The 24,939-nt window shown below is 39.2% G+C and overlaps 1 long non-coding RNA gene across 1 annotated transcript; it reads right to left on the bottom strand.

Moving 5' to 3' along the window:
- Positions 1-15,954: 15,954 nt before the first annotated feature.
- Positions 15,955-24,266, bottom strand: LOC144242732 (uncharacterized). The gene is made up of 3 exons (XR_013338446.1): positions 24,030-24,266; positions 19,902-20,026; positions 15,955-16,065 (listed from the first exon to the last, which is right to left on the bottom strand). It is a non-coding gene; the product is annotated as an uncharacterized LOC144242732 (long non-coding RNA).
- Between the last annotated feature and the right edge of the window lie 673 nt (positions 24,267-24,939).

The raw sequence follows: 24,939 nt of genomic DNA, 5'->3' as shown, positions 1-24,939 counted from the left end.
GTCAATAAAGGGTGTTTGTGGACAAAAACATATCATATATAAAATATCAATGCCAGATGGACTGTACATCTCAATGTGAACCTAAAATCAGTAATTATTTTAGAGGAAATCATAGGGGGATAACTTTAATACTTTGAAGTAGGCAAATTGATACAAAAGAGCTAAAATCAAAAGTGCTGATAAATCAGACTTTATTAAATTTAAAAATTTCTGCCTATAAAAAGAAACTAATAAGATTTAAAAAGGAAAGCCACAGAGTAAGAAGATACTTGTAATATATCAATCTACAAAAGACCCATGCCCAGCATATATAAAGAATTTCTTTGAATCAATAAGAAAGACAGCAGGAAAATGAGCAAAAGATTGAAGAGGAACTTCTTAAAATCCAAATGTCCAAATGACAAATTGACATACAAAAAGGTGCTCATGTTTATTAGAAATCTGGGTATTGGAAATTAAAACCAAAATAAGGAGCACCTGGCTGGCTCTGTCAGTTGAGTGTCTGACTCTTGATTTTGGCTCAGGTCATGATCTCATGGTTGGTGGGTTCAAGTCCTGCATCAGGCTCTGTGCTGACAGCGAGGAGCCTATTTGGGATTCTCTTTCTGCCCCCCACCCTCCCCCCCCGGGCATGCGCACACACACACATGTGCACACACACACTCTCTCTCAAAATAAATAAGTAAACTTAAACAAATACATAAATAATAAATAAAACCAGAATAGATACAACACAAGATGGCTAAAATAAATGATGATGACCGGAACACTCATACAGACTGAAAGTGGGAGTGTGAATTATTAACAGTCACTGATCTGCTACAGCTAAACAGGCACACAAAGTTCAGAAAAAGAACATTGATTGTTAAATAAGTAAATTCACATTTTTAAATGATTCATTTTAACACAAGATATTATTACAACTTTGATGCTTTCACTCACAATCACCTAAAAAATCTAAATATTTATAGATGTATGAATCAAGTTTTCCTAATGCCAAATGAGTAAAAAAAAAAAGCAGTATTCATAGTATTTATGTGTTTATTTCTCATGCAGCACACATCCTTGAAGTTCTGTCTTCCATCTCAAAACGTCAGCCACCATTATGGTATGTGTTATTGACAGAAAACATTTTCTCAACAGAATTCTATGTGCCAGGAATAAATGTTTGCAGTGGTAATATTTTTGCTTTTAACATTGAACATAGTATATATTTCATCTGGGGTCCATGTGTGTCCCATCAATGTTCCATTCTACAAACAGCTAAAACTGTTCTATTCATTGATACTGTCTCAAATGTCCACACTAATATTAATCATCCAACAAAATTATTATACTTTATAAAGTGTCATGGTAGTTATCTTTGTGAGTTTATCTTTTAAACAGCATTGATGCCTAAATATTGCCCAAGACTTTAAGGTATTAGTGGAAATCAAAGATTAACCTATCTTAACACCACTCAGCAGTGATAACTAATAAGCATATAAACACATGCATGTGCATCTTCTAGGCCTCCCATTTTCTGCTTCATTGTTCTTCCCCTTTCCTCTTCCTATCCTAAGTTCTCACAAAAAATTCTATGATCCTCTGTATTATCAAATAATAATAATCAACAGAAGCCATTGCTTATCAGTAATTCCAACAGTATGAATTGAAACTACAGTGAACTGATGTTTCAGCCAAAAGAGGGATGAATTTTTACAGAGGTCTAAGTTTTCTTGGCTTATGGAAATGGATACTTAAATTCTGTTTGGGTCAAAGAATGAGTAAGACAAATATGGTTTAATGCTGCTCTCTTCCTATAACCTCTTTTAAAATCTAGATCACCTTTAAAGGAATAATATACTCAGTTATGAGTATTTAATGTAGGTGTGATTCCCAGATTGTTTTGTTTTAGAAAGAAGGACGTCCTAAGATCCCAAGGTCATGAGAATGATATAGGCGTTAACACAGGGGATATGGAAGTTGAAGAGTGGAGGGGTAAGTTGGAAACACAAACATTGCCTCCTTCAAAATTATCTCAAGGACCTAAAAAAAAAAAAAAAAAAAAAAGGAAAAACACAGATTGCTCTTTCTTGCTTGTGGCTGCCCCTTGAACGTAAGAAGTCTTCCCATGTGGCATTGGGGTTGACATCAAAACTATAATAAAAAAAAATACTGAATCCCTTTCTAAGCCAAACACTGACTGTTAGGCCCCAGGAGCTCAGAAAAGATGTGAGAAAGAGAGACTTCTTCTATCTCCATTGAAGCTGGAGTTTACAGCAGCCAAAGTCATTTTACCCCATATTTGGCAAAGCAATCCAAAAGCTGTATCCAATCCTGCAGCTAGGCTAATCTCAACTTTCAGCACTGTCTGCAAACAGATTTGGGAATTGCCAACTGCCTGATTCCACTGGCCTGGGGAAAGTTCTTTAGCTGAGTGCTGCTTTGTTCTGCACTTCTGTATTGTCTTTGTGCTAGTAGGTGAAATAAATAACACCCATTGGTCAAGATTTGAGAAGTGGCACATGGGCAGGTTTTGAGGAAAGGGAATTCTCTATTAAATGCAAATACAATAATGACTCCTCCCCTTCTCTTAACATCTTTTAGTGAGTCAGTCAGCTCTAAACCTTGGGTTAGCAGCAAGTACACCCAGCACTAAATGGCCATGCAAGGTTATTGCTGTTAAAAAGGGAAAGGAAAATCATCTCCAAAGAAGAGCAGGTCTGTATGAAGCCAAGCAGAAGCTTAGTATCCAGTCTTAGTACTTCAAGTTTTAGGTGAGAAAACAATGAGTAGTGGACAAAAACAACAAAAATGTCTGTGAGAGGAAGATTGTGAGAATTCTGAGTACTGGGCCTTTAAGATTGATAGAGATGCATCCTTGAGGTAAGAGAGAATTCAGGCCCCCCAGAGAAGCCCTATTCTCAGGAAAAGTTGTCAGGATGATGGTTTCAGGTCACCAGCACTCATTCCCATGACTTTCTTCTCATAAGCTCCAGTTTACTTCTGGCCCCAGTGATCCCAGAAATGCCAGTCCTCGTTAGAATCAAGGTCTTCTATTTTTCTAAGCAGGGTCTGACCCTGGCTGAGTTCCCACTTCTGCTTTTCTTTGTGGGCTAAGTTTTAGCTTCTTGCCCAGGTTCCACCATCCAAGTGTTTGCCACTTCCTATTTTGCCTTTGCTAGTCCCTTCCCCTATAAAGATCTGGCCTCCATGAGCCCAGATCAGAATGCACTAGAGATTAGCTTTGCTTGCCTCAAAATTTTTATGACACTGTAAATTGTACAGAATTATCCAGGGAGCTGACGGGCTAGAGGACTGAGCTGGTGGTGGCACCAGAATCTTGGATAAAGAGAAACAGTTCCAGTCTTTAGGTACATTGAAAGAGCTAAAGAGAGAGGCATGGGATCACAGGGAAAGAGCTCTGTACCATCCACAGAAGCCCTGGGCACCGGCAGAAACCACCTGCAAGCCCCTGCCACTCAACATGTCAGAGCTCATTAGCATTTTAAGAAGGAGACCTGGAAGCTCTAACTTCCCAGAGCTTGGAACATGATTTCAAGTGTCACCTTAAGTGAATCAAGGCATTTCCCTCCCTTTATTTACTGTAAAGCAGAAAGAAGGACAATAGTTACAAGTTGCATTGCCCCAGGAAGAGGAAGATATGGTAATCACAGGATAATATTATCCTTAGGGAGCAGCTCCTAGGTTCATCCAGCTGTTGCCCACATCTAGCCAGCTGCTTGGAGGACTGTCACATTTGGGGTGAAAGTAGAAGACATTTTTAGGTTTGGGGATAATTGAGTGAGGCAGCAGGGTGGGAGATAATTGCAGTTAAAGGCAGGGCCAGCACACAGGTTTGGACCTCAGGCTAATCATTCAGATCCTTTGAACTGAGTGATTTTTTTTCTCTTGCGGGGAAGAAGAGGGGAGAGAGTTTTCCAATGAGCGCCTCCAAGGAGGGAGGAGAAAAAAAGCTGTGAGGTTCTCACCAGGTGAGAAGGAGAAGGAACTCTCAGTTGCCCTTTGCTGAGTTTGAATCTCCATCCTTCTGTGTACATGTTCTGCAATCATGAGGTCCACCATGACGGGAGGGGCAAATGATGCTATTGCCACAGAACTTCAGGAAAGAAACAGATTCTTGTCTACTCATTGGTCTGCAACTGGAAAAATATACTTCCTCATCAACCCAGCATCATTATAGTTCAAAATTCTTACATAGAGCATTTTCTATAAAACAAATGGCAAAGAAAAAGAATAGAAATAGCTCTGTTAACAAAATAAGGATGCATGTTGCTAACTAACCTGAAGTTCAGTCATAGATGTGGCTGTCCCTACTCTCTTTGCTCATCTACGTCTGTCTGGGAAGGATACGGAAATGTCCGAAGCCCCGCAGACTACCAATCCAAAACAGAATTTGGTCAGCACTGACCCCACGAGAATGATGGGACATAGTATCCCCGACCTCTGGTATTGTTGACCCAAAATGAGAATTCTCCATAGTCTCCTTTGCCTCTGAGCATGCTGCAATTGAAATCTCCTGTCCCTTGAAAAAGGAAAGTAACATGTTATCTGCCCTGCAGAAGGTCTCTCTTTGTCTTTGGGGCATCTTAAATTACCTTTTCTTTTTTAATTTTTTACATGTTTATTTTTGAGAGAGAGAGACAGAGCACAAGCGGGGAAGGGCAGAGAAAGAAGGAGACACAGAATCCAAAGCAGGCTCCAGGTTCTGAGCTGTCAGCACAGAGCCTGATATGGGTCTTCAACTCACGGACCACAAGATCATGACCTGAATGGAAGTCAGATGCTTAACTGACTTGAGCCACCCAGGTGCCCCTTGAATTATCTTTTAAGTTGTCACTTTCACACCCTCTGGTAGTCTCTTTGACACCTGCATTTACAATCATGCCTCGAAAGCAATTTTCTCCGGATGTCTTGTCTGAAGCACATCCACCTGTCTCTCACTAGGCTTCTTCACCTACTGTTCCAAGCTTATATCCAGGGTTAGAGTCACTGACAGTCATGTGGGCTCAGCAGCTTTTACAATTATTTCTGAAGGCTGTGTGTCTCAGTCGAAGTTCTTTATAAACTGAGGGATGCCTCTAATTTCATATTGTTACAAAGTAATAACTCTATTCAGCCTACATTTCTCTAGCACACACTACGAGATGGTTCTCAGATTCAGACACTATTACTTACAGGAAGAGCTCTGTTTAGGATATTTGAAGAATTGTCCTTTTCCTAATGGTCTCTGTGCTTTGAAGGCCCTTGAGGCTTGTGCATATTGAGAGGGTTAGTGGAGGGAAGTGATATGGGGTTGTATTAATAAGGGTTTAGTGAAGGAAGTAGTACCATTAAAAGTGTCATGGGAGTAAGGAATTTCCAAAAAAGGATTGGACCCTTTGTGATTGAGAGAGTCACTGGAGAAGTAAAGTTTAGAGTGGGAGGGTCAGAGAAAGGTCATTAGCTAGCATGGTATGCCTGAATGAATTAGAGCTTACAGGAACATCTGGAGGCTAGGAGTGCCGAGCTGCTGGAGTCCAACTGTGAAAAAGGCTATAGAAATCTGCAGAAGGCATTTGGCTCTGTGTAACTACTACACAGATATAATATATCTGGTCATCAAGTCCACCAGTTGAAATCAAGAACAAATTGAAACCCACCTGCACCTCTGTTTCTATCTTTCATCACTTATTGACAACAATCTTCATCTTCTGTTTCATATCACCTCCCAAATCTCATGCAACTTCACTTTTGAACTCAACCCAGGAAAATCTCAGGCATTCCCCGAGATTCTGGGAAATCTAGTTTCTAGTGTAACAGAATTGGCAATAGAAATCCAGTATACTTGTATCTACTCTGTAGTCCCTCTCCACTCTCCTATCACCACCATCACTGAAGCAGGAAGTGGGTTTCCCCCTAACATCCACAGCTCTCCCAGATCTAAACACACCACCTCCCTTTAGTGATTGACATTTGTTTAAACCTGATTTCACCTAAGTTAAACAAACATTAAGGAACACAGAATGTGTGGATATATGGTGTAGTTTTCCTTGAGAGTTTCATTCTCTTGGCACAGTCTGGTTGCAGATGTCTATGGGATATGCCTATAGGATATCCTATGGAATATGTCTATGGGATATGTCTATGGGATATGTCTGCCAACATATCTTCATCTGGCCCAATTCCCATCCTCTCATTTGCACTTAGATTTCCTGAAAATTTTCTCCTGAATACTCCTAGCGAACCAAGGAGAGGATCTATAGAGGGCTCTTTGCTGGTTCCAAGTTTTAAACTGAGAGACAGAGTGAACTAATAACTGTCCCTGGCAACAATTGCAAAGCCAAGGCCAGAATTCAGGAGCAAGTTATGAGAAGACCAAATAAACTGGACCTTCTTGCTATAAAGTGCTAGCAGGCTCCATTCCTTCTCACTGTGACTTGCCCTAAAATACAATTCTTCCCCATAGCTGCCCTCAGTCTTTATTTATATCCGAACTATATCTCACTTTCCCTTTTATTTCCAGGTCTTTCCCAGTCCCTTTCCTTTTCTTCCACTTCCCAATTTTTTTCTTTTCCACTTCCCAAATCCACAGAACTTGAAAAAGCCCTTGTGAAATATGAATACAGTGTTTCTCAGTGTGATTGGTGGATCACCTGTTTTGAAGTTCCCATGATTTTATAAACAGATTCCAGGCTCCCGCTTCAAACCCACTAAACCAGAACCAGGTGATGGGTCCACGAATCTGAATCTCTAACATGCATTCTAAATAATTCTATGTAAACCTGTTTTTAAAAATACTGCATCAATGGCTTTAAGAAAAAAAATTAATATTATTAATAGTTAATTCCTATACCTTATCCTTAGGCCATGAAAATTGTTTACCCTCCTTTTGTTTAAATATCTCCTAATTGTATTATTCAATATGTTGTGCTTCTGTTGAAAATAGGCTTGAGCGTACAAGAGGACAAGCAAAAGACCCCAGTCAGTTGGAACTGGGTGTTACTGGAAAGGGGTCATTAGGGGACAGTGCTGGGGGAGGGGTTTGCGATAGAGGTCCCCCACTAATGGTATTCACTGTGAGAAGACCCAGGCTTCACTCTCTTGCTGTTTCCCCCATAAGACATATTCTGCGACTTTGGAAATGATAATAATGTTATGTTATTTTTCTAATTGTTCAAGCTTCCTGAATATCTTAGTCTGCTCAGGCTGCTGTAACCAAATACCACAGACAGGAGGGTGGAGAGGGGCTTACCACAGAAATTTATTCCTCAAAGTCCTGGGGGCTGCAAGTCCCAGATCTGGATCTGGAAGGGTGCTGCCTCTAATGAAGCCTCTCTTCCTGGTTTGTAGACAGCAATCTTCACATTGCCTTTCCTCTGAGGGCACAGAGAGAGATGGAGCTCCATTGCCTCTTCTTTTTTAAATTTTTTAAACGTTTATTTATTTTTGAGAGACAGAGAGACAGACTGAGAGCAGGGGAGGGGAAGAGGGAGGGGCAGAGAGAGGGGGAGACACAGAATCTGAAGCAGTCTCCAGGCTCTGAGCTGTCAGCACAGAGCCCAATGCAAGGCTCAAATTAACAAACTGTGGGATCATGACCTGAGCTGAAGTAAGAGGCATAAACAACTGAGCCACCCAGGTGCCCCTCTAGTGTCTCTTCTTATAGGAACACTAATTCTATGGATCAGGGTCCCACCCTTATGACCTCATTTAACCTTAATTACTTCTGTTAAAGTCTCTTCTCCAAATGCGGTCACACTGGGGGTTAGGGCTTCAACATATGAATTTGGGGGAGATCCAAACATTCAGTCCATAACACTGAGCTTAGTGCTGGAGCTCCAGACCAGGTGGATGGCTTTCAGATGCAAAAGAATCACAAGTTATCTGCAGAGGACTTTGGGGTTAAGACAATGGGTTCTTCTGAATGACAGACTCAGAGCCTCATTGTAAGAATTCTTATTAACATGATACATATATCACTGCATCCATCAAGACTTCCATCTTATCACAGAATGCTTCTCTCAGGCATCATACCACTTTATCATCCTGGCAGGCCATTCTGTTTGGAGGTACCAGTGGTTCTCTGTCCTTTATCCTTAGCCTTGCCCTCTCTCCTAAGCTGACAAAGTATCTACTGCAGGGTTTCTTAGCCTTGGCAGTATTAACATTCATGGCTGGACAATTCTTTGTTGTGGGTGGCTATCCTACACATTGCAGGATATTTAGCAGGCTCTCTGACCTCTAATCACTGGGTGCAGATAGCACCCCTTCTAGTTGTGAGAAAAAAAATGTCTGTAGACATTGCCAAATGCCTCTCTGGGGATGAAACTGCCCATCGTTATGAACTATTTAACCTAAACATCAGCATCCTCATTTTACCTGCATTTCTAGGGACTCAAGTACTCATTCAACTTAAATCTTGAGCGTTAGATAGCCTGATTTCTATTCTGCTCTTATCATCATTAGGACTCCAGGAAAAGTATAGTGTGCCAGTCTTCTTCTAATGCCACAAAGTGCAACCCAAGAACCTCTGAGGCATCAGAAAGAATGTGCTCAGAGAATTTATGACCAGGGACACAGCAATGCTATGAACTTAGAGAAATGATTTGCCCTTGAATATTTTCATTTATAAAATGAGGAAGATCTGATTAGGACTTGTTACGTTCCCTTGCAGCACTAATATTCCGTGAAATGTTCCCATTTCTGTGTAAAACATCAACAGACGTTAAAAACAATTATACTTCTGATCCACAGTCTGGATAATTCAGCCACATCTGAGAGTTAGAGTTCTAGGATGTAAGATCCATAAAAGTTATAACCCCATATCTTTTAAGTTACTCACTATAGTGGTCAGGAAGTTCTTGAGTATCACAGATGACAAAGTTCAGTAGTTCACAAATAGATGAACAAAGCAGGGAAGACTTCACAGAGGAGATGAGAGTTAATCTGAGTCACAGAAAACGATTAGGACATGGAGAAAATGAAGAGTATTTGAGCTGCTTGCACTGGATCACAACTCTGTGTATTAGAATCACCTGGAAAGTTTTTTTCACTTTCCCCCCTGCTCAGGCATCACCGAAAATCCATTAAATCCAATCTCTAGAGATGAGGACTGGGCATTGGCACTTTTTTTCAAAGTTCCCTAGGTGATTCTAATCTGCAGGCAGTGTTGAGAATAACCACTAAGCTAGGCAAAGCAAGATGAGCAAGGCTCTCATTATTTTAATATGTTATAATAACACTTAGCACCTGCGAGGTCTTTTCATGCTCTTGGCATTTAACTTGAAACATATATTAATTACTTACCAAAAGAAAATCCCAAAAGGCCTCTCCTTGGCCCTGACATTAAGCAGGAGCATGAACACCTGGGGGCTCTATGGGTGCCTCTGTTGGCAAATGCTCACACCTGTTCTTCCTCGCCCACCCACACAGTGGTAAGAATGAAAGCTCCTCCAGTGCACTCCTCCAGAAGCCTGCACATGCACACATTGCAGGTGCTTATCAAGGTGTAGAGCAATGGATCTGTTCCTCTTCATTTTCCCCCAACAGATGGTGCAGTAGTATACACAGTGCCCAGTGCATTTTGAATAGCTGAACGAACAAATGAACAAATGAAAGAAAGTCAGCCAAGGATTCCACCCAGCTTCAATATTTCTTGCATTCTGGAGAATTCATTCTGATGAATTCTCTGATGTCCTGGACTCTAGATCTGGCCTGGATAACCAGATGATAGCTTCTTGGCCTTTAATGTCTTTACTGTTCACATTGAGCTTCATCTCTCTCCTCTGTTAGCCTATGGAGTGTGGAGAGAATTCCCAACCTTTCCAGTTCCTCTGCAAGCAACTCTTATGCGCCAGACCTTGACCAGGCTGCCAAGTTAGACTCTAGGAATGTCTCTATATCTCTATACTTGGCAGAGCCCTCAAGGTGCCACCCATGCCCCAGAGAAATAACTGATCTTGAGAATCTATGTAGAATGCACTGACAGTATACTGATTTTGTAGACAGGGTACTTAAATCTCCACTTTGAAACAGTTTGCTCCAATATATTGAGGGCTGCAATGGCAAATATTAAAACCAAGGCATTTGTAGCAGTTGTACAACTGCTCAATGTACTCATGCTGGCTTTCCTTCTGAACTATTCCACAACCTTCTTCGAGGAAAAAAAAAATTAGCTCTTGTCTTTCTCATGTCATCTGAATCATTGAATTTTGTGACTATCTAATCTCATATTTTCTTTTGGTCATATTATCTTTGTCTCTCCTGAAAATTATAAGCCTCTTGAATATGGACACCCTGTCTTTTGCTCCTCATACATCCAGCATAGAAACTGAAATGTAAACTCCATGATACAGGGGGCTGGCTGTTTTATTCACTCTATGGTATTCTTAGGTTTCTTTAGCACAGAAAACACTTCCTGAAATGTGATAGACAGCAAATGAACATTTGTTGTATGTGAAGTTAGTAACATGAGGTTTTAGTTTTACTATTCAATGTTTACAATTATTTTGGCTTGATAATTTATAATGATTCATATTTCCTTTCAAAGCCAATCATGGACAAACCTCTAATTTAGGCTAAATATATCATTGGGAAGTTTCTCCCAAGTTTCCTTTCTGTATTCTTTTCTTAACAGCCCAGTATTTATATTCCTGGAATTAAATCTGGCTACATAAACTCATTCCCTACATGAGGCTGGCCTTACCCTACAAAGTATCACTTTGAGTGAGAGATCACTAATCCAAAAATGTACCTTTTACCTTTCGCCCAGGGAGGTCTACCGCTTGCATTGGCTCAGCTCAGTCAAGTTTTGAGGAGAAAATAATTACATAGAAGCATGTGTAACTAACAGACTTCTAATCTATTTCAAAGGTGTCTGCATTCTCAAAAATATTTTTTAGCCTAAAAGAAATCTCCAGAGATAGGGAAAATAGTTGTAAAGAACTGTAGACTTATGACATTTTTGGCTAGGGATAGTTTTTATGGGAAATTGTCTTCTATTATAACTGAGAATGCTCTTGTTTTGGTCATAGCTGGATAATCAAAGGCTATCACTTTCCCTAAATTTCAAACTTCTAATTGAAAATATGATGATATTGAGCCACAACGTTAGTTTTCAAATACATAATCTTCCATCTCTTTTCCCTGGAATGGGGTGTTACAAGGGGCAGCTAAGAGAGACAAGGTTTAACTACAAGGGCTCATTTCCCAGTAAATTGAATTAGAACATCTCAACAATGAATTTTGATGTATAGAGATTCTATTATGATTTATTAAATACAAGTTCATTTTAAGAAAACCTTCTTAGGGTAAATTCCTAGCAGTGCATAGGGGTACATGTACCCCAATATTTATAGCAGTACTTTAAACAATAGCCAAATCATGGAAAGAGCCCAAATGTCCATCATCTGATGAATGGATAAAGAAAATGTGGTTNCATATGTTTTCACTCATATGTGGATCTTGAGAAACTTAACAGAAGACCATGGGGGAAGGGAAGGGAGGAAATGTGACAGAAAGGGAGGGAGGCAAACCATAAGAGACTCTTATTAAACACTGAGAACAAACTGAGGGTTGATGGAGGGTAAAGGAGGGGGGCAGGGGGGTGATGGGCATGGAGGAGGGCACTTGTTGGGATGAGAACTCAGTGTTGTATGGAAACCAATTTGACAATAAATTATAATTTAAAAATGAAAAAGAAAAGAAAACCTTCCTAAATGTAGAGTATTTGCTATTATGCATGTTCTCCCTCACAGGATATAAACTATACTAACAGACTCTTTTTCATCAATACTGAGGAATCGCCAGTCTGAAGAGTCTTTATAGATCCTTCCCATTGTTCCAGGGAAGAAAATAGAAGCTATTCTGGAAATACAGAGTTTTATATAAGAATTATGAGCTTACACGGCTTTTGTAAGAGCTTGGAGAACAACGTTCCTTGAAGCCAAAGCTGAAGATTTCAGCCTGAATCCCCCAAACACAACAGTTTATAAGAGCTTGCCAGAAACTCCATTAAATCCATAGGAGTCTCCTTGAAACTCCCACCAACAATCTCAATTTGCAACAGTAAACAATGGTTCTTAAGAACTCACCAGAAAACTGCAGATCTCACGTTTATTCACAGATCTGGTAGCAATGACCTCCAGAGAATAGTGACTTCTCCTCTTTTGTCTCCCAAATCTATGTAAGTGGAAAATGCTAAACTAAAATTATATGTGAAAGAAGATCCTGGGAAATGTAGACATTAGATTTTCCTCTGCAAAAGAGACCTTACAAGGGTGTGATATTGGTGCCAAGTTGACAATAGGCAGTCCAGTACTACAGACAGATGACACCATTTATCAACTCAGCATCCCTTCATGCCCATTTCCCCCATTTTAACCTTAAAATAGAATATTAGCAACATTTTGACATACCATGGTGCAGTTATACATCATACAACCATAGACTTTGGCTCACTTTTTGCCCGAAAAGTAGACACAAAGTCCTATATGTCATTTCATCTTTCAATAATGCCCTTCATTTTAAAGCTCAGAAAAAATTTCCATTAGCATCTTTTAATTTAAGCTCTGAATTATAGGGTAACCTACAATTAACATATATTAGAAATAGGGGATTGGGAAAGTGAGAAGAAAGAATAAGTAAACATGTAAAGTACATAAAAGCAAGGAAGAAAATATGCATAACCCCAAAGTTGTCATTTTTGCCACTGATCACATTGCCAGAGTTGACTTAATAATTTCCTTCTTACACTACACATTCCGTATTTCCTTTGTCCTCATTCAGCACCTCAGCTGTTTATGAATCTTTACCTGGCAGGATACTGCATGACTGGTTGTCCAAAAAATGGTGGTTGTATAAATTCCATTAAGGGCAGGGAAATCAAATACAAATCTAAGCTACATCTATTTTAGTGAAGATACATTGTTACTTTTTTTCAGGGGGTGGAGAGCTTCAATCTAATCACCTATTCAAAACCTCATAAGGGTTTCATTGTTGATTTTTCTGTAGGCAGGTTTGGCATTCAGCTATGTTGCAGCCAGATCAGACTTAATGAATAAAGGTCATATTGTTGAGCTCATATATAACTCCACCCCTGCCACTATGGGCCCATTGTTCATGAAATCATTGAGCAACAACTGAGGTATCAGGAAGGAGGCTAACTGACACAGCAGCATAGGTCTTCTCAGCCACCTGAACTTGGGCAACCTCTTACCAGGAGTTACTATTTGGTGAGCATTTATAGGGACATAAATATCCCTATATTTTCTGTGCATTCTGTGAGACCCTTCCACAAACTTCTCCCACAGACTTTGTTATTACCAACATTCTGATCTTCTTCCTACTAAGTCCATGACCACCTAGCTTAATCATGCCTGAATAAATGGTGTCCTTGGACATATCTCCTCCAGAAAAAGTGAACAAAGAAGTTCAATACTCAAAGTTCTGCCCAATTGTAGAATTCTCTTCACCACTATCCTCAGCTGCTCTTCTGAGACTGGTCATTGTACTCACTCACCCACTATCTGGGTGGGGCTACCATATTGTGCAGAATTATTTATAAAACAGGTCTATTTTTTTCTTCCTTAGTCGGCTGGAAATAGAGAACTTCCCATGAAGCCATACATGTTGATGGAGGAAGAGTTATTAATGTAGCAAAAAGCAGTGTCATGAAAATCTAGGTACATAGTTAAAGTTGCAAAGATACATTGAAGCTCCTAATACCAAGAGATGGAATCTGTTTTCCCATCTCTTGAATCTGGACTATACTTAATATCCTTACTATCAAATAAGATGTGGTAGAAATAACTTTGTTTGGATTCTGAAAATAGACCTCCAAAATCTCACAGCTTCTACTTGTATTTTTTGGAATTCGATAATCTCCATTTGAAAAATCCTGGGCTAGCCTGAATGATAAGAGATATATAATACAGTCCTCAAATGTTCCAGCTGATAATCTGTGAACAGCACACAGGTGACTGAGGCCAACCTAGATCACTCAGCTCTCAATTCATCTGCCAGGTGACAGAAGAAGACATATGAGCAAACCCAGCAGAAAGATCAGTGAAGTTGGCCCACAGGTAAAAAGACCTAAGTGATCCATAGATTGTGAGACATGTGAGATAAATAAATGGTTGTATTTTAAGCCATTAAATTTGGGGGTTGCTTACTAGGCAGCAAAGATTAATGGAGATAAGGCTGTCTGGATGGCTCAGTTGGTTAAGTGTCCAACTTTGGCTCAGGTCATGATCTCACAGCCTGTGGGTTTGAGCCCTACATCGGATTATGTGCTGACAGCTCAGAGCCTGGAGTCTGCTTCAGACTCTGTGTCCCTGCCTCTCTCTGCCCCTCTTCAGCTCATACTCTGTGTGTCTATCAAAAATAAATAAACATTAAAAAAATAAAAAATTAACTGAGAGTCTTGGTCATATGCTCATATACCTTAATTATGTATTAAGAGTCTTATCAAGCATGAACATGTATATTTTATTTCCATGCTTCTGAGTATGCCCAGATTAATGACTTTTAAAGTCACATAGTAACCAATTAAAGGTGGATAGTTCATGTCACACAGCAATTTGCTGTCCCATGGTTAAGTATCTATCTCTTCTAGAGCCCTGTAGAAAACAGAAGTTGCTTTCCAAAAGAATCATGGTATGTGCTCCCACCCCCCACCCCCCAACAAATTCCAGCATAACCTTGTCCAGTTTCCTAAGGATTCGGGCTATGATTCTCTTATTGATATTACATAGTATCCCCTATCTCCTAAAGACACTTTGAGCACTACTGGATCTGCTTGGTCCTATAACTCAAGAAGCAGAGCACCTCATGCCTTCTAGAAAGCTTTATCTTTATCTGGGCCCAACTCAAAACTGGTAACAGATAAATGGGACAGAGTAGCATGCACTAGTGTGTGTCTGTTATTTCTAGAATTCAGAGGCCCAGAGATCCTGTGTCCCTTTCTTAGAGGTGATAGTTACAAGGTGCAGGAATTTGTTCTTCACCTTGCAGGGAAATCACAATATGTCCCAGACCAATCAACACCTAAAAACTTCCACAAAATGGGAGATATCTGAATTTTTGGTCTTTATTTTCCACCTTTGTGGCTTCCATATGATTTACTAAGGCATCTAGGGTATTTGCTGCATTGTGATCACCATTTCAAAGCACCATAATGTCACTCATGTTACAATTTAGCATCATTCCCTGTGTAATGGTGAGAGACTCAAGGTCCCTGCCTGCTATATGTGATGAAGAGCTGGCATAGCTTGAGGTAAGACGGTGAAGGTATAATGCTATCCTTGCCAAGCAAAAGCAAACTTTTTATAGGATTTTTTTTTCTTTTTTTGCTAACAGGTATAGAAGATAAAAATAATCACCAGAGTAGCAATAGCAGAATGCCAGACATCAGGAATTTAATTGGCTTGTTCAAGTGCAAAACAATAATAACAAAACTACAACTGAAAGAGCAGCTATGTCTGGAGAAGACATTTGATTAAGTTTACAAAAATTGCCATTTATTCTCCAAATTCTATCTCTTTTATGCAAGGCAGGAATGTATATTCCAAATCTTTGAACATATCACTAATCTCTGAAATTTTTCCTAGTGTGTTATATTGAATATGGTTTTCTACCAAACTACCATTTGGTTCTTATCATTTTGCCTTACTTTCCACAGGTCAGGAAGCCAACATGGAAGATCTTTCCACTTTCTAAGTGTGCTATTCCAACTATTCATTCAGAAACTAGGAAAATAACTAGTGGTGCTTTTGGTATCACTGAACCTGTTTTGAAACCAGAACCTAAGCCAAAACTCCATTCATTATTTACTTTTATAAGCTTCTACTCTACATTTGTAGACTAAAAGGACGTTTTGAATTCTCTAGAATTGGCATGAATTTAGACGTCCAGTAATCACTCAGAATTCTAGGTATTCCTCAGTGCATCATCAGCTTTATTAATGACCATAACTCAATCTGAGGAAGAGCAGGAGGAGGATAATGATATAAATGTTGGTAGTGGAGAAGGATCCTTCTTCATCATGGTTACAACTTTTCCTTTACTTAAGAATCATGGGATCTGTGGAGATAAGTTTGAGAATTGAATCAGAGGCTATGACTTTCCACTGTGATTATGCCAATTCAACATTAATTTCTTTATTCCCTGGTCTAATACCTATAATCTATTTCCACATAAAAACCACTATAAATTGACAAAATGTTGAAATTCTTTTTGGGCGTATGGAACTTCCTTCCCAATCATAAGATATGGTTTATTCTTATCCTCCTGGTTTTTACCAGGATTTAAGTCTAATTATGGTTCTGGAAGTAAAGAAAAGTGGTCCATGGGTCTAAAAGAGAATCTGCATTTCTTACAAAATGAGTGCATGAATTAAAATCATTATGGTGCAGTCAGGAAGGAAAAAAGATAGTGATGCTTCTGCTGGGAAGGGAAGCCCAGAGGGTTTGGGATGTTGATGCTTAAATTCATTGAAATCTGCCCAAATTTCTCCTTGTGATTTTTAAGTTTCTACTCCCTCTTGCTAAATGCTTTAACTTTAATATAAGAGACCTGATAAGTCTATACATTTACTTTGAATTTCAAATTACTCACTCTCAGGATTGTATTTTTTATTGGGTTTTAGAAATATTGGCCAGTAGCTACAAAAAAAGAGAAGGAATTCCTTCAAGACTATAACTAAAGTCATAGTCTTTGTTTCTTATCCCATTCCTTGAATAACTAATTTAAAACCATGGCATTGTGTTTCTTTCTCCAAACTTTACATTGCACTCAAAAGAAGCTAGTTCCACTCCATATTTTTTACACTATTTATTTCCACCGTGAAGTTTTATTACCATTACTACTATTGCCACATAGCCTCCCAGAGTTTTTCCTCCTGAAGATACATAACTCCAGGAAATTAGAAGTGATAATGTAAGTAACTGTTTTGCTACTGCATATTATGGACTATCTATGACCCATCTTGCACCGGCATTGAAGTTGTTACTGTGTTCAATTATAATCTTATGGAAGAATCAATATGTCAGTTTCATCCTTAATGTTTAATGATCCCAGAACCAATTTGGAAAAAAAAAAGTCTATTAATTAGAATTCAGTCAAGAAATACAAGCCACTCTAACTATTCCATGTATATCAAGAAATAGGGGCTTATCAGAAGAAGTTAGAAACACAGGTTGGGGAAGCTGACCCTAAAGATCTTACCTGAAGCACCAAAGCAGAGAGTCTCAAGAGCTCTCTGGAGAACTGTTTCAATTCTCAAAAATCCCTCAGAAGTTTGTACCAAATCTCTCAGTTCCTAGAGGTAAACCAAGTGAGTTCTCTACACCTCACCAAGACCTAACCTTGAATCATTCATCTGCCCCTGAATCTGGCTGTAACAACCTCCAAAGAATAGTGACTTCCCATTCTTTTTCTATTTCCAAATAACATGTGAACATCTCTCATTGACCAACTGTAACTTGAAACCTCAGAGAAGTCTCTCATTTACCCTCTACAATGGAGAAGACACCATAGAAGGTGATAGCAATAGTATTAAGTTTGCCACAGGCAGTCTGACACAGTGGTCTATTACTTTCATGTGATATACCTTTAAACCGGGAGTTAGAAAACAGATCTCTGTACACTAGAGTTTTCACTGATTTGGCTTCATCTGTCTAAATCTTACCAAAGCATCCCCATTGAACATGGGGATTTTTCTCAGCCACTTACTTGGCTACTTGCCTTTCCAATCCAGCATTGCAAAAAAAAAGAGTCTGTTAAAAATCTGTAAAAAAAATGTTTTTAAGTGTTTTAGTCATCCCAGGTATGAGTGACGTTAATACTATTTCAATGAATTTTCATTGTTCGCTTCAAACTAGAAAGACATCCAAAAGCTGAAAACAGAAGCTAATACTTGGAACATGGCCGAGTCACATTAGAATCTAGATTCAGTTTAACTGGACTCAAGGGCATTTTTTATGTACATAGAGTTTACCTAGTATGGGATATAGGCTAAACAATTAGATTTTAACAGATTAGATTTCCCAGGCAAAGTGTTACCAAGAATTACAATGAAATAAATTGTCTTGGTTTACAACTTCACACCTCCTGATCTATCCAACTATATTTTTCTCTTTTTCTTGAGATAATATTTATCAGAGCATGAAGGAAATTTTTATTTTAGAGATAGCAGAAACTAAGAAGACTAGGAAAGGCCGCTCACTTTTTAAAAAATACTTTTAGAAACAGGTGGATATATAGCCTATTCAAGACCACATAAAGCAAATACAAATAGAAGAAGACATTTAGATTTGTGTTCGGCCAATATTTTTCTTGTCTGTAACAATTCCAATTACTCAGTAGTGGTAGCTAAGAGAGTTGTGCTAAAAAGGATTCTGAGGTTAAGGCCTAGCTCAGGTGGGAAAATGTACCATGATCAATTAATAATGTCAGACCACAAGCCAGGAGGAGAGATTGTAACATTATATGGTTGCCATTTTTTGACCAGTTATAAAAAACCTTGGTAACCAATAAAAGTTAGCACATTTGTCCACAGTGTCTTATCTAAATTACAATTTTTTATGTCATTCTCAAAAGTCACCAGGAAGGAAAGCAGTCCAGGTATTATTCACATTTTACAAAGATGATCTCTGAAGCTTAGAAATCTTCAAAGTTTGTTGAATGTGGGTAACTTGTTGAAATGATCACTTCTAGTAAACTAATATATGACAGAACCCACACCAAAACATACCTCTTTGGATCATGTATCCTAGGGCTTTTCTAATAGTCCATGTAGTATGAGGATAACTGGTTTACCTCTTTTTAGAAGCAAAGAGGAGGCATGAAAGTGGCTCTTTAAAGGTTTTATAACTACTTTTCCATAGGCTAAGGTTTGATAAGTAAGATGGCATCTAACATTGAAAAAGAGAAGACGTTATAGCATCAGTGGCCCATTCCTTATGTCTCTCTTTAAAGTCAGTGTATTGCTTCATGGGAACACATATAACTGAGGGCTGAATTATGAGTTGGTGACTAAGGGCCTCAGTTAGCTAAGAAAAAGAAGGGATTGAGAGAAGAGGAGAGAAATAGCAATGCTGACCTAATTCGTGGGGATGCAATTACCCAGTTAAGTGTTGTAAAGTACTTTGAACACAAAATGTGGTATAAACGCTCACTGATACAACTACCAAGGACAGCTTCATGTTGCTATGCCATGTCGAGGTTCTCACAGTATTTATCAGACATGCCTTGCCTGCCTGCCCACTTCTGTGAAGCAGCGTGTTAAAAATTCTAACGCATTACCACATCCATTTTCCCACACCTATTCCTGCTCTCCTTGAATTCACTTTATCATCTTTTTTCATGGCCTTAGCTTCACACAATATTCACTTATGAAGGAATGTTTGGTTCAATCATCAGCATTCCACAAAATATCATTAAACCATAACCAAGTTCCCTCTTTCTTTATGATCAGCTTTTTGTGGCTGTCCTGCCCAAGCACAGTAGTCAGGCTATATGCCAATGGCTATTCAAGAAATGCCAGTAAGACACTAACACCTCATAACTGTCTAGTCTTTTCATTTCTGCAAAGCAGTCTCCAAGTATTGTCATAAAAACTATATGAGAGGGCAGGGCTGATCACTATGGGCAGCTGAGTCAACCAATATGAGAATAGTTTAATGACTCTCAAGTTCCTATAAATATGAAAGAGGGCTAAAATACTCAGCTCCACCGTTAGGGAAGATTAGTACAGTGCCTGATAAATCATACACCCTCAATAATATTAGATGAATTAATCCATGAATGAAAGAAATAATGAAGAAAAGAAAGCATGTGTTGGAGCTCTCAGCCCCAAGCTCTTTGCACTTCATCATACTGATACCATATTCTGTATCAGTTCTAACCTGGTAACATACCTGGATAAAGAATGCCAGGTTAAGGTGAGTCCTGTTCCCACTTCTCCAAAACTCTTCTGAGCTGGATAGGAGAAGGTGCCAACATGCCCTGTTCCTGTAGGAGTGATGCCCTTTATCCACAATCCCTAAAGGAAGAATGGGATTAGAAACTGACCATTATTATCAAAGAGCATTTATTGAGGACCAATTATAATAACTACTCACATTTGAAACTGTTTTGCCATTTGAAAAGCACTTTCACATCCATTAGTCCATTTGTTCCTTCTAATAATGCTCTAAGGAATGTATTATCATTATCCCACATTTTACAGATGAGGAAAATGAGCTGGAGGGAGGTTAGGTAACCTGCTCAGGGTTATATAGCTCATAAATAGCAGATCTGGTCTGCAAATGAAACCTACCAACTTTGAAATCAGTGTTCCTTCTATTGAGCTTTACTGTCTTCCAAAAATAGAGAGTCATCTCTGGGATGATTTCCAGAGAAATGTAAAATTCTCCATCACCTCCACAACTTTTGCCTATACTTTCTTGAGCCATCATACAATCACCCACCCGGGCTTTCCCAGGTTTCTGAACAGGGCCTAAAGCAAAACCAGTAAGTAACTGGTTACATGGGTTCATGGTTACACAGCCCATGAACTTGACCACACTCACTTCCAAAGCATGTGTATGTGATTTAGAGGTTGTCTGGTGAAATCCTTTTTCTTTTATAATGCATTTTTAGATGACAGTGTCTTCGAGTGCTATCCTCTAAAAGTCTGTTGTATGCCAAAATTCAAAATTATATAAAAATATGCTATAACTTGGGGAATTTAGCAGGGAGAGCAATTTAAGGTACATGAAGGCAAGGCTGATAAATGGTAGGCTCCTAGTTGTGAATTACTAACCCAAAGGAATGAATTTTCCAGAACCTTTCAGTAAGAATGAGTTCACTTGCTCTTTCCTGCAAAGAGGACTAAGTAACTTTTTACTCACAGCCTTGCAAGATACTGCAATATGATAATGAATGAGAATGAATGGCTTCCAAAATTATTCAGTTAATGTCTTCCTGTTTTCCACAAGTTCATTTATTGTATATGGCTTTTTTTTAAAACTGAGACAAGGTGGGTCTTACCTTTCCCACTGCAGGTAAGAGACATTGGCTATAGGGCAGTCACTTCATGCATTAGAGGATGCCCCTGTCCTAAACTTTGCCAGTGACTCTTTTTGTTCTTGTTGGTTTGAGATTTGTTCTTATCTGTTGTGTTTTGTTTTTTATTTTCTTCATTTTTTTAAACATTTATTTATTTTTGAGAGAAAGACTGAGTGTAAGCAGGGGAGGGGCAGAGAGAGAGGGAAATACAGAAACCGAAGCAGTCTCTGGCTCTGAGCTGTCAACACAAAGTCCAACATAGGGCTCGAGCTCACAAACCAGGAGATCATGACCCGAGCTGAAGTTGGATGCTTCATCGACTGAGCCACCCAGGAGCCCCTGTGTTTTGTTTTTTAAAGGAAAGCTTGCTGATCAGCAAGGCCCAATGTGTCTTTTTATTTGAAACTCAAAGAATCTCAGACAACTCCTAAAGATCACATTAAGGATGTTGGTCCTCTTTCCCACCTTATCCTAAAGTTTGCCATCCATTTACTTTACAAAGAAAGTCATATGAGAGGAGGAAGAAGGAATTTGGGTTTGAGAGTCATCACTAGAAAAGAGATTGAGGATTGGCTACTAACACATGGAAGAGACTAAAAGCGAATAGACCAGAAGATTACTATGTTTTTGAGGGAAATGTATTGTGAAATAAAACTGACTACTTCATACTTAAAGCAAATTTGACTTCTCAAATTAGCACCAGTAGATAATAGGCAGTAAATGATAGGCAGCCCTCAAGGAGGGCAAACTCTCCAACACCGACCTCAGATACGGTCATAGAAAAAATGCTCAAAAGGGAGACACTAAAAACAGGGCAGAAATACATTTCTCCCAGAGGCCTAATTAAGGTCTCATTCAGAACTTTCCCACTCCCTTCCCATAAGGATCCTTTACAAGGATGGCCCAGCAAGACTTCATCATTGTTGGGGAACTTTGAAGATAGGACTTCTTATAGCCGTTATCTTGTTCCTCTTTTACAATGTACATTGGAGGCAGAGGGTGGGGTTGGTGTGTCAGTGGGGGTGGGAAGGCAGAAAACTTGTCTATAGAGTGCATAGATCACCAGATTATTGAGAATCACACAGGTCCCTCATGGCTATGATGTGCATGATCCAGTTCCTATACATTGAGCTTGATGCACTGAATGGATGGATCTTTGGGTTGACTTCCATGAGGTAGGGACAAGTGTTCTCTGGAGAATTGCAGGGATATTTGAAACACAGGAGTAGGCTGATTGAGAGTGTTCCATGCTCACCACTGTCCTTTCCCTTCTGTGCACATAGTGAGACTACATGTTCCAGCCACCCTTGAAATGGCACAAGGCCATGTTTTGAGTTCTGGTCAATAGAATAGAATGATGTATATCATGATCTGGCTTAGCCCATCTTCCCTGTGTCCCCCGGCCCCGCAACCTGCCAGCCAGAAGTAAAAGATTCTAAAGCAAAAAAAGATGGCAAAACTACCAGGTGAAAGGAGTCTGGATCCTAAAGTCATCACGTGGAAGACAGCCCGCTAAACATTGGGGTGGGAAGAAATTAGCTTCTATTGTGTTAAGCCACTAAGATTTTAGGATGCCGCTGTTTGTAAAGTTTGTGACATCTAATAATACATACAACTTTATTTTGAATCTTGGGGAAAGGCTTTGAATTTTATTCTTCTGTTTTCTGCAGTTCCTGGCACAGTTCCTGATGCAGCTTTAGCACAAAATGAACAAAAATGCGTTTTCAATAAATACACAAAGACATGAATGAAGACAGCTACATTAGAATGTAGAAGGATAGGATGGGGATTCCCCCAATCAAATCAAATAGGAAAGACTCATTAGTTGTTTCATCTACTCAAGGGGGTTAATACCTCCTTCATAGGGGTTCTGAGAATGAAATGATATGATAGATGCAAAGTACTTAGCACAATGCTGAACACAAAATGAGCATTTAGTACACTGTTCCATTATAAGCTGTGAACTCTAAAAAGTGGTTTCTTAGATACAACAAACCCCATGTTTCTGAGAAAGAACAGAGGGGCAGTTGTTCCCCCTGAAATTAACTCCTGCATCTCATTCATGTTGTATTATTCTAAAGGCTCAAGCACAATCTTATACAGAGAGTTGTAAGTAAGGGTGAATTGCCTTCTATGGAAAGGACAAGGAAGATAAATTATTTGTATTATATTAAAAAGAAACACAAAAGTGAGAATGTAGATAATGCTAATAAATAGTGCTATTGATTTACTATTTTTTGAAATATAGTGTTGTGGTTTTGAATCAACATTAAGAAAATGTTTGTTATGGGGCGCCTGGGTGGCTTAGTCGGTTAAGCGTCCGACTTTTGCTTAGGTCATGATCTAGGGGTTCGTGGGTTCAAGCCCCGCATCAGGCTCTATGCTGACTGCCAGCTCAGAGCCTGGAGCCTGTTTCAGTCTATGACTCCCTCTCTCTCTGACACTCCCCTGCTCATGCTGTCTCTCTCTCTCTTCTCTCTCTCTCTCCCAGAAACAAAATAAAACATTTTTAAAAAATTTTAAAAAAGAAAATGTTAATTTTTTTGTTAATTATCAAAAACTGAGCATAAAATTGCAAAAAGTCAGGATATTGTCATAATGAAATCTCTTTAAGGTCCAAAATACAATAAAAAATCGATGGAACGACTCCATTCAAATCTCAAGTTATTTGAGGATAAACCTATGTAGATATTCATTGAACATTTCCTACATGGGAGTATTAGGAAGGCATCTCAACATCCATCTCAAGTCCCTAGGAGACTCCTTTATGGGCATTTAACTGTAGTTAAGTAACACATGTAAAAATATTTATTTTTTCTAATATTTCCATATAATTCATGTTAAAATTTCATTACAAAGGGTAAAGGAAAAAGCAAATTGTGCTAGCACTCTCTTTAAAATTCAGTCTCAAGACTTCAAAATAAAAGTATATTACAATAAATCAGAAAATTCTATGTATACTTAATGCTATGTATACTTACATGTGCATTTATTACCTGTGGAACGGGATGAGCTACAATAGATCAGATCCAAATAGTAGTACATGTCATCAAAAGAATTTAAATGTTACTGACTTAAGCAACAATTTCAATTCTGCAGCTCTCTACCATGAGGGACAGTGGGACTTTTCAAAAGCAACCTCGTCTTGTTCTCCTGGGTAAATGAATGATCTTAGGTGTCTCTAGATGTTGCGGATGGGTTGCCCAGGCACATTTCCAAACACTCCACATTCTTTGGAGAATGATATTATCACTTCTCAGTGTAGAGCCTTGTTATTAATTCAGTCAATCATGGGAGAAGAGAGTTGTGGGTGGGCCTCATGTTTCTTGAGCAGCCACAGCAGGGATTCAGGGTGGAGGTCAGGCAGGGATCCAGGACCAGGAAGGCTGGGAAAGGTGGTGATGGAGAGATGATTCTGCCTTGGCTTATGTGAGGGTGTGTTGTCAAGAAAGTCTGGGCTCCAAGGCTAAGTGCCAGCATTCCAGGTTCTTTCTCTTGGCCTAACAAGGAGACAAGCATAGAGTTGATCAAAACTTGCTCCAGGAATGCACTGAGAACACTGACTCTGTCATCTGAGAACCAATTGCCCAGGGCAGGTCATCAAGACAGGAGTTCACCTGAAAGCCCAGGGTGTGGACAATCCTGGGAGCAGACAGCCTGGAAAACTGAGGATCTGATTAACCAGGTGAACACTGGCAGATATTACACACTTGGGCAGGCAGAAGGCTGCATTTCAGAATGTCAGCTGCAAAGCAACCGGTAGGACTAAGCAGAATTGTCAAGGTCATGGAGGGTTAGCAAAAGTAACCCTACAAAGCAGAAAATAGAAAAGAAGGAATCTGATATTGAAGAAATGTTCCCTAACTGGTTCTGTCCTTCCCTTGGAAGCTTATTTGTCCTTGATTT

This window comes from Crocuta crocuta, unplaced genomic scaffold (genome assembly GCF_008692635.1).
Source record: "Crocuta crocuta isolate KB4526 unplaced genomic scaffold, BGI_CrCroc_1.0 scaffold36, whole genome shotgun sequence".
Lineage (NCBI taxonomy): Eukaryota > Metazoa > Chordata > Mammalia > Carnivora > Hyaenidae > Crocuta > Crocuta crocuta.
Note: the sequence above shows the minus strand (reverse complement) of the source record. Positions and strands in the feature narration are given on the sequence as shown.